Consider the following 14,694-nt stretch of genomic DNA (forward strand, 5'->3'; position numbering starts at 1 on the left):
TACCTTCTCTGATTCTGTGCCACACATTGAGTCGGAATGATGCACCTCATGTCATGTTTATTTTAGTTTTAATTTATGTCTAGTTTGTACTGTTATTAGAGATACTTTTATTTTTTGTCGTACAGAATTATAAAACTTGGTTTTTGTTATTACTCTATATATATGAACAATGCATATGCTTTAATTTACTGTTATTACTTAGTTTGCTATTTTTTTATTTTAATGTTATTATCGTTGCTTGGATTGTTTATATTGTTATAAAATTATTTTAATATGTTAGTGTAGAAATAAATATATGCAATATTAATTTTAAAAAAAATATTCAATTGGTAATTATAGTTGAGAGTTTTTTTTTTAAATTGAAAAAAAAAATTTAGCTACAGATTGATGTGTTGGTAAATAGCCCATAATATTGGCCACAAAAAAAAAGCGTGGAAAAAAACCCAGCCTATCAAATATTTTTTGTGCATGGTTTTTTTTTTGCCACAGAAAAAACCGTGGCTAAATAACCAACAACGTTTAGCCACAGAAAAAATGTGGCAAAAAAAGCCCAACCTGTCAATATTAGCCACGGAAAAATTGTGGCAAAACTATACTCATTGGTTACACTGTTGTCATTTAGCCACGGTTTAGAGTGTGGCCAATAACGTAAAAACCGTGGCTATTTAGATGTCTCCACGAATCATAAAATTGTGGCTAACCGGCCGAAAACCGTGGCTAACTGAAAAGGCGTCGCCTTTATTAGCCACGAAAATGTATTCGTTGTTAACGCTTAGTTGCCACGGATTTTGTTGATTTTAGCCACGGTTTTTTCCGTGACTAATCACCGCATTTCTGGTAGTGTTTAGACCAACTAAAATATTATGGTCAAGACCTACATTTTCTAAGAAAGAGTATTTTGCAAGAGGTCCACGGGAATTTGACAGCAGCGACACTTTATTATCGATTGAATTTGGACCAACTAGAACACTATGGTCGAGACTTACATTTTGAAAAAAAATAGTATTTTGCAAAAGGAAGTTCATGTGAATTTGGCAGCAGCGACACTTTATTATCGACTGGATTTGAAGAACCAATTAAAACATGGTTAAGGTCTATACTTTTTTTAAAAAAATATTTTACAAGAGGAGGTTTATGTAAATTTGACAGTGATAACACTTTATTGTCATTGAATTTGGACTAATTAACTGAAATATTATAATCAAGACCTATATTTTTTGACAAAATATTTTATAAAAGAAAAAGTCCTCGTAAACCATGACGGCACTTTACTATTTGATTGAATTTGCATCGACTAAAACATCACGATCGACACATTCCATAAAATTATTAATTTTAGTAGCATCTATAGTGTCATAAACAAGTGATAGGAGAAAGAAGCAAACAATGATACGAAATAAAACTTTAGTGAATTCCATTTTTCGAATTGATGTGTTAGCAATGTTCGAATCATCTACTTATATAATTAAACCATAGTACCTTGGATTTTTCTTTTGATGGAAAGATAATAGTTTAAATATTCATAGTCAATTTTCAATATCTGTGGAAAACAAAAATAATTAACAATGAGCTATATAACCCATTTAATAGGGTGCTAATATGACCAGGTCTAACTTCTACAACGGGAAAAGAAGTTCTTTGTAAGGTGAAAGGATTATAAATTTGCGATCTTTGCAAACTCTTCAGATTTCCAAGTTTTAAAATACTATAAATGCATCAATGTTTAAAATCAAAATTTGAGAGCATACAAACATTTTCAAATTTGATATTTTTCAATCCTTTTTTTTATTATAAAAGCTTTTATTTTGACCAAAATTATTGAGAAAGAACAATTTATAATACTATTTTTACCAAAAGGAGATGACCAACATTTAATTTTAAAGAGAGAATATTATTTTTTATGACCTGTCCGTGCATCTTAGTAGTACTAGGAATTTTCAAATTTTAAAATATCATCGGTCAATGCATCAATTTTTAAAAGATAATTTTGACTGAAAAAATATTATTGGGAAAATATTATAAAGTTACCTACTATAATTAATAATAATAATAATAATAGTAATAATAATAATAATAATAATAATAATAATAATAAAAGTTACCTACTATAATTAATAATAATAATAATAATAATAATAATAATAATAGTAATAATAATAATAATAATAATAATAATAATAATAATAAATTATTATTATTATTATTATTATTATTATTATTATTATTATTATTATTATTGATGGTTTTCAGTGGTTAAGAGAATGGGGGTTGAATCTTAGCCCTTTTTTACTTAATAACACTTGCTGGTCTTGAAACAACTTCTGGAGACTTTTTGTCTCGTAACCAGCCACGAGACTTTTTTTTTTGTCTCGTACCCAGCCACGAGACTTTTCTTTTTGTCTCGTCGATCAGCACGAGATATTTTTCAGTTTTATCTCTTTGAGCAGCAGAAACATAATTGGAGTAGAAGAGAGGAAGAATTACACCATGATATCCATTTTGGCATTTAACGCCCATCTGGTGGCCATTTTAGGCGTTTAACGCCCAGCTAGGTACCCTGACTGGTGTTAAACGCCAGAAATCCTTCTTCACTGGGCATTTTTCTAAACGCCCAGAATGCTGCCAATTCTGGCGTTAAACGCCTAGAATGCTGCCCATTCTGCCATTTAACGCCCAGAATGCTACCTTTACTGGCATTAAACACCCAGAATGGTAGCCATTCTGGCGTTTAACGCCCAGTTTGCCTCTTTACTGGCGTTTTGACACCAGTGAGCTCTTTTCCTTTGTGATTTCGCTGTTTTATGTCTTGAACCTCCATTTTCCTGACTTTTTCACTAAAAATATATTAATTAGCAAGGGAAACAAAATTAAAAAGACTTATCTAACTGTTACAAACATCTAATTATTGATAATAGATGGGTTGCCTCCCAACAAGCGCTTCTTTACTGTCTTTAGCTGGACTTTACTGAGCTTTTTAACTTAGTCTCAGCTTTGAGCATTCTTGCTCAACATTACCTTCAAGATAATGTTTGATTCTTTGTCCATTAACAATGAACTTTTTGTCAGAATCAATATCTTGAAGTTCTATATAGCCATATGGTGACACACTTGTAATCACATATGGGCCCCTCCACCGGGATTTCAATTTTCCGGGGAACAATCTGAGCCTAGAGTTGAACAGCAGGACCGTCTGTCCTGTCTCAAAGACTCTAGATGATAGCCTTTTGTCATGCTATCTTTTTGCTTTCTCCTTGCAGATTTTAGCATTTTCAAAAGCACTGAATCTGAATTCCTCTAGCTCATTCAACTGGAGTAATCTCTTTTCTCCAGCTACCTTAGCATCAAGGTTTAGGAACCTGGTTGCCCAGTAGGCCTTGTGTTCCAGTTCTACTGGCAGATGACAGGCTTTTCCATACACAAGCTGGTATGGAGAGGTCCCTATAGGAGTCTTGAATGCTGTTCTGTATGCCCACAGAGCATCATCCAGACCTCTTGCCCAATCCTTTCTACGGGCATTTACAGTCCGCTCCAGGATTCGCTTTAGTTCTCTATTTGAGACTTCAACCTGCCCATTTGTTTGTGGATGATATGGAGTTGCTACTTTATGGTTAATTCCATATCGGACCAGAGCAGAGTCAAGCTGTTTATTGCAGAAATGAGTGCCTCCATCGTTGATCAGTATCCTGGGGACACCGAACCTGCTGAAGATATGCTTCTGGAGGAACTTCATCACTGTCTTAGTATCATTAGTGGGTGTTGCAATTGCCTCTACCCATTTAGATACATAGTCTACTGCCACCAGAATATAAGTGTTTGAGTATGATGGTGGGAAAGGCCCCATGAAATTAATACCCCATACATCAAACAACTCAATCTCTAAGATCCCTTGTTGAGGCATGGCATAACCGTGAGGCAGATTACCAGCTCTCTGGCAACTGTCACAGTTACGTACAAACTCTCGGGAGTCTCTATAGAGAGTAGGCCAGTAGAAGCCACACTGGAGAACTTTGGTAGCTGTTCGCTCACCTCCGAAATGTCCTCCATATTGTGATCCATGGCAATGCCATAGGATCTTTTGTGCCTCTTCTCTAGGCACACATCTATGGATCATTCCGTCTGCATACCTCTTAAAGAGATATGGTTCATCCCATAAGTAGTATTTTGCATCAGAAATCAATTTTTTTGTTTGCACCTTGCTATACTCCTTGGGTATGAATCTCACAGCTTTATAGTTTGCAATGTCTACAAACCATGGTACTTCCTAAATGGCAAAGAGTTGCTCATCCGGGAAGGTTTCAGAGATCTCAGTAGGAAAGAGGGACGCTCCTGCTACTGGTTCTATTCTGGACAGGTGATTTGCTACTTGGTTCTCTGTCCCTTTTCTGTCTCTTATTTCTATATCAAACTCTTGCAGAAGCAACACCCATCTTATGAGTCTGGGTTTTGAATCCTGCTTTGTGAGGAGATATTTTAGAGCAGCATGGTCAGTGTACACAATCACTTTTGATCCTACTAAATAAGATCTAAACTTGTCAATGGCATAAACCACTGCAAGTAACTCCTTTTCTGTGGTTGTGTAATTCTTCTGTGCATCATTCAAAACACGGCTAGCATAATAAATGACATGCAGAAGCTCGTTATGCCTCTATCCCAATACTGCACCAATGGCATGGTCACTGGCATCACACATTAGTTCGAATGGTAATGTCCAGTCTGGTGCAGAAATGACTGGTGCTGTGACCAGCTTAGCTTTCAGAGTTTCAAACGCCTGCAGACACTCCGTGTCAAAGACAAATGGCGTGTCAGCAGCTAGTAGATTGCTCAGAGGTTTTGCGATTTTTGAAAAATCCTTTATAAACCTCTTATAGAATCCTGCATGCCCCAGAAAGCTTCTGATTGCCTTAACATTGGCAGGTGGTGGTAATTTTTCAATTACCTCTACCTTAGCTTGATCCACCTCTATTCCCTTGTTCGAAATTTTATGCCCAAGGACAATTCCTTCAGTCACCATAAAGTGACATTTTTCCCAATTTAAAACCAGATTAGTCTCTTGGCACCTTTTTAGAACAAGTGCTAGATGGTCAAGGTAGGAGCTGAATGAGCCTCCAAATACTGAGAAGTCATCCATGAAGACTTCCAGAAACTTTTCTACCATATCAGAGAATATAGAGAGCATGCACCTTTGAAAGGTTGCAGGTGCATTGCACAGACCAAATGGCATCCTTCTATAGGCAAATACTCCAGATGGACATGTGAATGCTGTTTTCTCTTGGTCTTGAGGATCTACTGCAATTTGGTTGTAACCTGAATAGCCATCCAAAAAGCAGTAGTATTCATGACCTTCTAGTCTCTCTAGCATCTAGTCTATGAATGGTAAAGGAAAATGATCCTTCCTGGTGGCTGTATTGAGCCTTCTGTAGTCAATACACATACGCCACCCTGTAACTGTTCTTATAGGAACCAGTTCATTCTTTTCATTACGAACCACTATCATGCCTCCCTTCTTGGGAACAACTTGGACAGGGCTTACCCAGGGGCTATCAGAAATAGGATAAACAATCCCAGCCTCTAGTAATTTAGTGACCTCTTTCTGAACCACCTCCTTCATGGCTGGATTTAGCCGCCTCTGTGGTTGAACCACTGGCTTAGCATCATCCTCCAATAGGATCTTGTGCATGCATCTTGCTGGGCTAATGCCCTTAAGATCACTTATGGACCACCTAAGAGTTGTCTTGTGTGTCCTTAGCACCTGAATTAGTGCTTTCTCTTCCTGTGGATTTAAGGCAGAGCTTATGATCACCGGAAAAGTGTCACCTTCTCCCAGAAATGCATATTTCAGGGATGGTGGTAGTGGTTTGAGCTCGGGTTTAGGCGGCTTATCCTCTTCCTGAGGAGTTTTCAGAGGTTCTTCCATTCTCTCTGGTTCCTCTAGATCAGGCTGAACATCCTTAAAAATGTCCTCTAGCTCTGATTCGAGACTCTCAGTCATATTGACCTCTTCCACCAAGGAGTCAATAACATCTGCACTTAGGCAGTCTTTTGGTGTGTCTGGATGCTGCATAGCTTTGACAGCATTCAACTTAAACTCATCCTCATTGACTCTCAGAGTTATCTCTCCTCTTTGGATATCAATGAGGGTTCGTCCAGTTGCTAGGAAAGGTCTTCCTAGAATGAGAGTTGCACTCTTGTGCTCCTCCATTTCCAGCACTACAAAGTCAGTAGGAAAGGAAAATGGCCCAACCTTGACAATCATGTCCTCAATTATGCCTGATGGGATTTTAATAGAGCCATCAGCAAGTTGGAGGCATATCCGGGTTGGTTTAACTTCATCAGTCAAACCAAGCTTTTTGATAGTGTATGCAGGTATTAGGTTGATACTTGCCCCAAGGTCACACAGAGCTATCTTGGTACAAGCATCCTCTAATGTGCATGGTATCATAAAGCTTCCAGGATCTTTAAGCTTCTCTGGTAAACTTTTCAGAATGACTGCACTGTATTCTTCAGTGAGGAAAACTTTTTCAGTTTCTCTCCAATCCTTCTTATGACTTAAGATCTCTTTCATGAACTTAGCATAAGAGGGTATTTGCTCAAGTGCCTCTGCAAACAGAATCTTTATTTCAAGAGTCCTGAGGTAGTCTGCAAAGCGGGCAAATTGTTTATCCTGTTCTGCTTGGCAGAGTTTCTAAGGATAAGGCATCTTGGCTTTATATTCTTCAACCTTGGTTGCTGCAGATTTATTTCCTACAGAAGTGGTTGGAGAAGCCTGCTTAAGGGGGTTGTTATTAGCACTTGCAAGTGTCTAACCCCTTTGTGGCATTTGAACGCCAGAATTCGGGCTGTATGGGTGTTTAACGCCAGATTGCCACCCTTTTCTGGCGTCTGGATGCCAGAATTGGCTGTCCCTTGGGCGTTTAACGCCACTTTTCCACCCTTTTCTGGCGTTTGAACACCAGAATCATTCCTCTCTGGGCTCTTACTGTCCTCAGAGGGATTTTGGGCAGTGGTTTGGTTATCCTTTGTCAGCTGTTCCTTTCTTGGCTTCCTGCTACCTTGGAATGACACATTCAGTGTTTTCCCACTCCTTAATTGAACAGCTTGGCATTCTTCTGTTATCTATTTAGATAGCTACTGTCTTGTCTGATCCAATTGTGCTTCCATATTTTGATTAGCATTTTTAGTGTCTTGGAGCATCTCTTTGAATTCTGCAAACTGTTTTGTTATAATGAGCAATTGCTGATTGAGTTCAGCAACTTGTTCTTGACGACTAAGTTCAGTAGATACTGCTTTAGCCTCTTCTTTCAGGGAGGACTCACTGCTTAAGTACATATGCTGATTTCTAGCAACTATATCAATGAGCTCTTGAGCCTCTTCAATTTTCTTTCTCATATGTATAGATCCACCGGTTGAGTGATCTAGAGATATTTGAGCTTTTTCTGTAAGCCCATAGTAGAAGATATCTAACTGTACCCACTCTGAAAACATTTCAGAGGGGCATTTCCTTAGCATCCCTCTGTACCTCTCCCAGGCATTATAAAGAGATTCATGATCCTCTTGTTTAAAGCCTTGGATGTCCAGCCTTAGCTGTGTCATCCTTTTTGGAGGGAAATATTGATTCAGGAATTTATCTGATAACTGTTTCCATGTTCTTATGCTTGTTGTGGGTTGGTTATTTAACCATCTCTTAGCTTGATCTTTTACAGCAAATGAAAATAGTAATAATCTGTAGATATCCTGATCCACTTCTTTATCACGTACTGTGTCAGCAATTTGTAAGAACTGTGCCAGAAACTCAATAGGTTCTTCCTGTGGAAGACCGGAATATTGACAATTTTGCTACACCATGATAATGAGCTGAGGATTTAGCTCAAAACTGCTGGCTCTGATGGGGGGTATACAGATACTACTCCTATATGCAGCAGTAATGGGATTAGCATATGACCCCAGAGTCCTTCTGGACTGTTCATTTCCACTTAGATCCATGATGGAGGAAAGGAGATGTTGTAGATTGTAAAATAGAAATAAAATAAAAGAAAAATCAAAATATTTTTATTTTTATTTTATTTATTTAATGCTAACCGAATTCAAAAGAGAAAAAAATAAAATAATTGGGAACTTAGAAAAATAAGCTTCGAAAATTAAATAAAATAAAATAAAGTAGATTAAAATAAATAAAAAAAATTCGAATGCTAAAATGGCTGATGAATTAAAAAGATTTGAAAAATTTTAGATATGATTTTTGAAAAGGATTTTGAATTTTGAAATTTCAAAACTAAGATAAGATAAAATAAAAAAATTTGAAATAGAAATCTGTATTTTTAAATGAAATTTTTGAAAATTCAGTTAAATAAATAGAAAAGATATTTTTGAATTTAATGAGGTAAGAGAAAAATAATAAAATGACACCAAACTTAGAATTTTTAGATCAAAACTAAGAAAGCAAACAGGAAAACTTTGAATGTCAAGATGAACACCAAGAACACTTTGAAGATCAAGATGAACACCAAGAATAAATTTTAAAATTTTTTAAGAAGATAGAAACACAGAGGACACCAAACTTAAAAATTTTTATATTTTGGACACTAATAATTCGAAAAATTGGAAGAAAAATAAAATCATGCAATTGACACCAAACTTAAAATATGAAACTAAACTCAAACAGAAGACTAGATTATGAAGTTATTGGTTTTAAAAATTTTCGAAAATAATTTTAAAAAAAATAAAATAAGGATTTTAAAATTCTGACTAAAAACAAAAATAGAAGATTCAATTTTAGTGACTCTAAACCAAAAAAAGATAAATTTTCCTAATCTAAGCAACAAAATAAACCGTCAGTTGTCCAAACTCGAACAATCCCCGGCAACGGCACCAAAAACTTGGTGCACGAAATTGTAATTACACTTTTCACAACTCCGCACAACTAACCAGCAAGTGCACTGGGTCGTCCAAGTAATACCTTACGTGAGTAAGGGTCGATCCCACAGAGATTGTCGGCTTGAAGCAAGCTATGGTTACTTTGTAAATCTTAGTCAGGAGATTAATAATAAGAGTGAATATATTTATGAAAAGTAAATAACATAAAATAAATGGTACTTGTAATTCAGTAATGAGAAACAGGTTGAGGTTCCGGAGATGCTCTGTCATCTGATTCTCTGCTTTTCTACTGTCTTCTTCTCCAAACATGCACGGCTCTTTCCATGGTAGGCTATATGATGCTCTCGGATGAAAACAAATCCATATGTGCTGTCACCGCACGGCTAATCATCTGTCGGTTCCCGCTAGCGTCGGAATAGGACCATTGTCCTTTTGCACACTGTCACATGTGCCCCACATTCGCAGGTTTGAAGCTCTTTACAATCATCCCTTCCCAAATCCTACTCGAAATACTACAGACAAGGTTTAGACTTTCCAGATCCCAGAAATGCTGCCAATTCGTTCTAGCCTATACCACGAAGGTTCTAACCTCCGGACTCGGTCCGTGGATCAGAAACCAAAGAGATACGCATTCAAGCTGTCGCCCAATGACTACGTTGAGCTCAAATAGAACGGAATGGTTTTCAGGCATGCATTCATAGAATTGAGAATAATGATGAGTGTCACGGATCATCATCTTCTTCGGATTGAAGTACGAATGAATATCGTAGAATAAAATAAAGCGTGATTGAATGAAAAACAGTAGTAATTGCATTAATCCATTGAAACACAACAGAGCTCCTCACCCCCAACCATGGGGTTTAGAGACTCATGCCGTCAGAAATACAATATGAAGTGTAAAATGTCATAAGGTGTCAACTGAATCTCTAAAAGTATTTTTTATACTAGACTAGTAACCTAGGTTTACAGAAAATGAGTAACTAAGTGCAGAATTCCACTTCTGGGACCCACTTGGTGTGTGCCTGGGCTGAGCTTTCAAGCTTTTACGTTCATATGCCCAAAGTTGGCATTAAACGCCACTCCAGGTGCCAGAATGGGCGTTTAACGCCGAAAAAGGTGCCAGTTCTGGCGTTTTACGCCAAACAGTTTTAGGCTGAATTTGGACGCTGGTTTGGGCCATCAAAACTCGAGAAAAGTATGAACTATTATATATTGCTGGAAAGCCCAAGATGTCTACTTTACAACGCAATTGAGAGCGTGCCAATTGGACTTCTTTAGCTCGAGAAAAGCCATTTCGAGTGAAGGAGGGTCAGAATCTAACAGCATCTGCAGTCCTTTTTCAGCCTCTGAATCAGATTTTTGCTCAGGTCCCTCAATTTCAGCCAAAAAATACCTGAAATTACAGAAAAATACACAAACTCATAGTAAAACCCAGAAATGTTATTTTTGAATAAAAACTACTAAAAATATAATAAAAAGTAACTAAATTATACTAAAAACTACTTAAAAACACTGCCAAAAAGGGTATAAATTATCCGCTCATCAGCTATATAATCGACAGATGAGGCTCATCAGCTATAGGACAGGCATACATCATATGCATATGTGTGTTTTGTTTGATTGGGCATTAATTGTGCTTGCCTATGTGATTATTATGCTTACCTGCAATATTTACTACCTACTGTATCTGTATCCCACTTGTGTTTGCTTTGTTTGTATTTCTTGTTTGTGCACCAGAGTTTTAGAGGATTGGAGGAAGGCAAAATTTAGCGCTTAAGTTAGAAAGAAATTAGAAATAAGAACCTTAGATAACCTACCGTGTTTATGATTTTCAATTTATAAACTTTAAGATATAAATCTGAGTGTCGGAGTTGTAGGATCTCCTCTGGCTTTTTCGGGACCTTATATATTATATATGTAGGCACCATTACCATGTTGAGAACCTTCGGTTCTCATTCCATATATATGTTATTGTTTTCAGATGTAGGTCGAGATGTGCCTCGGTGAGCGTCTGAGGGTTTCTATGGCAAGCAAAGTTCGGAAGTTATATTTTGGGGTTGTCTGTTATGTATTTTCTGTTTATAGACTCTCCTATATATATATATATATATATATGTATATTATGTTTAATTCTCTTAGAGGCTTTTTGGAGAACTAGGTGTTTTCTTTAAGCATGTTCTTTGGGATATATACTTATGCTTATATATGTATTTATACTCCAGCCAGCCTTAGCTTTACAGGTTGCGTCTGGAGCTTGATATTCTGTATTTTTGATACTCGACTCTTTGTATATACTTATGTCTTACCCTTATCTTTTCTCCGGTTTTACGTTTTCGAGTAAAATGCGCTTTTCTTTTCGCGGTTTTTGTTTAAACTTTTTTTCAAGGCTCCTAGTTACAAATTTCTTCAACTATATCTATGTATATATTTTATTTTTTAGAGGTCGTAATACCACACCACCCGTATTTTACGGCTTAAGCGTAAAGTTCTGTATGGTAGGGTGTTACAGCATCACTGTGCATTGTTTGATGTTACCAAAATGTTGGGTGCACAAAAGATTATGGGATAAATTAGAAGGAAAATACATGGCCGAGGATACAGTTATAAGGTGGTTGATGGTAAATCGGTTATAGAACAACTACATGAAATTGAATGTATTTTAAATAACTTTAAGCAACATAACATACACTTGGATAAACTATTATTATTTTTTTAATTATTGACAAATTTCCTTCATTATGAAAAAAATTCAAAAGAAGTATGAAATACAAAAAGGATGATATTTCTCTTGAGTAATTGAGTATTCTCTTTTGTTTTGAAGAATTGTAAGTAAATAAGACGATGTTAAAAAATAAAGTACTAATGAAAATGTTCATGTAATGGAAAAAGAAAAGTCCAACATAACAAGCCCACAAATAAAGTTGAATATTATAAATAATAATAATAATAATAATAATAATAATAATAATAATAATAATAATAATAATAATAATTATTATTATTATTATTATTATTATTATTATTATTATTATTATTATTATTATTATTATTATTATTATTATTATTATTATTATTATTTTTACTATATTGTTAGTCTTTTTTATTTATGGCATGATTGTTTAGGACATGCATGTTAATTTTTTATAAATTAATGATATGATGAAATATGATCTTACTCCAAAAATTAATTAAAACAATAGATACATACACAACTTGTATGCTAACTAAAATAACAAGAGTTTCTTTTAAAGAGTAGAAAGAAGTTCTAAAATACTAAAATTAATACATTCTGATGTATGTGATTTACTGTTGGCCTACTATATAAGTGAAAAAAAATATTTTGTAATATTCATTGATGATTTTATTAGAAATTGTTATGTATATTAAATTTATGTTAAAAATGAAATTTTATATAAACCTAAAATATTTAAAAAGGAACAACAATAATGCTTTGTTATAGTAAATTTTTTGTTCTAAAAGAATTTAAAGATATCAATTATGTAAGATATATAAAAAATCATATATTAAGAAGTGGTTAGTTTAGTTCACACTCTTTGTGGGAGTGTTTTTTCTTGAAAATCTAATAAACAAACTTATATAACAGACTCCACTATTTGTTGCTTTGGCTACAACAAGCAGGGAAGTAAAGCCTATGTCCTAAATACTTGCAAATCTTTTGACGAAAAGATTAATAAAGAATTTAATGTTTAAAATATTAAAAGGAATGAAACTAAAGCCTATATCTTAAATAGTTATTAATGGTAAAAATCTAAAGTGATTTCTTCGATACCCAACTAATTTGAAGGTATTACATACCCTTCTTACATGTTCCAATTAATTGGTGACAAGTGTATTCATTAATTCCAATCAGCAAATGAATTTTTAATTTTTAAAAATTAAAAATAATGAATTTAATACATGTATTAAATACTTTATATATACATAACTTAATACACTGTACATACGTTTTAACTCTGGTTAAATCAAATCACCATACGTGGTAAACCTTAAATAAATTATTTAAAAGAAAAAAAAAGAAAAAGAAAAAATTGGTTTTCCTTTTCTTCCCTAACCCTAATCCCCTCAACGGCACCAATTCTCCCTAACCCTAATCCCTTCAACGGCACCAATTCCCCATTGACGCAGCAAGCCAACAACCCCTCCAGGCTCCAACCCCGCCGGCCGTCTCGTCGTCTTCGTCTCGCCGGACACGGTGCGGCTCTGACGGCCTCCCTGCACGTCGCGTTTTGGCTCGCAGCCTCGCAGGTCGTCTTCTTCATCGCAACTCCTTGCTCTGTCGGTGCTATCATCGCTTCCTCTCCCTCACTGCTGCCTCCCCTTCGCCAGAGTCTGCTTCGCCGTGCTCGAACAGGTTGGTCTCCTACTCTCCTCACTTCTCTGCGTTGGTGAAGTGAAAGTGTGAAACCCATTATCTCTGTTTTTTTTGTTATTCAACTGGATTTTAATTTAATTAAGTGAGTGAGTAACTAATTAATGATGTTGAATTGTTGATTATGAATATGTTTATGTTATATTGTTAATGGCAGATTGATGATGTTTATGTTATATCTGTTTATGAATCTGATTAATGATGTTGAATTGTTGATTCTTGGCTGTGTAACATACATAGGTTAATGGTAGATTGATGTTTGTTTTCTGATTATTAGTGTTTATGGTTGTTTTGTTGGCATACCAAACTTTATGCCATATTCATCCCAGCCACTCTTCACTGCTACACAGTCATCTCCAGAAACTATATAGCAATCTTCAATTCTGGTGTTTGTGCAAGAATCTAAGAATAGGAAAAAAATCAACAAAATGTAAGAAAAAAATTTATTAATCTATATTCTATATGATTTGTTTAGGCACTCTTAGGTTGTTGTTTGGAGACGGAGTAATATAGTCTCAAACTCTGCTGGGATGATTTAACCGATAGTCATATAAAAAGTTATAACGTTCAAAAAAAATTAAACATCCTTGCTGTGTTTTCAAGATGCTAAAGCAAACACTCCCTTAATGGATAGATGCATAATATTGAATTTGTCATGTGATTTGCTTCCAGCGTTGAAGCATAAGAGAATCAAGTGCCGAATAACTTGACCCACCTTTGGCCAACGATTTCAACGCACTCTCTTTGACCTCTTTGACTATCTCTTTCACCGCCTTCCTTTCTTCACCCTCCATTACACCCCCTCACCACTCTCCCTATTAATAGTAGTTGTTATTTTGTTGGTGTCACAAAAGTCAAAAACTCAAATGTGATTTTGAAATGCTTTTAAGACTCTAATTTGAATAATGTGAATATATATGAACTAATAACTATATCACAAGGATAGGATTATTATTATTATTATTATTACCTGCTATAAGTTGGATGAACATGCCATGATCGTGAATTCAGGAGTGTTAGATTTGAGATTTGAATATTGTTCGAGAACATTAATTCAATTGTAGTAGTACGACTAATTTTATGGATTGTTATTCTTATTGTGTCAAATTAAGATACTATTGTAGTAGTACTAACTAATTTCATGTCTATTTTTGTATTAGTTATCTTTAGAATTTGAATCTTGGTTGTTCTTAAAATGTTGGTGAAGATATTATTTTAAATTTTTTAAGTTTTTGACTATTTTTTTATTTTTTATTTATATGGGACCGGTTTTATCGGTTCAACCAGTAATTTATCGGTTGAACCAATAAATCAGTGAACCAGTAGCCCGACCGGTTTGATCACCGGTTCGGTTCTTACAACTATGAATATAGTTTTTAATGGGAAGTTTTGAAAAATCTAAGATGCTGTTTTATAACTTTGAAAACTAAATA

This window comes from Arachis ipaensis, chromosome B10 (genome assembly GCF_059453495.1).
Source record: "Arachis ipaensis isolate K30076 ecotype BB chromosome B10, ASM5945349v1, whole genome shotgun sequence".
Classification (NCBI taxonomy): Eukaryota; Viridiplantae; Streptophyta; class Magnoliopsida; order Fabales; family Fabaceae; genus Arachis; species Arachis ipaensis.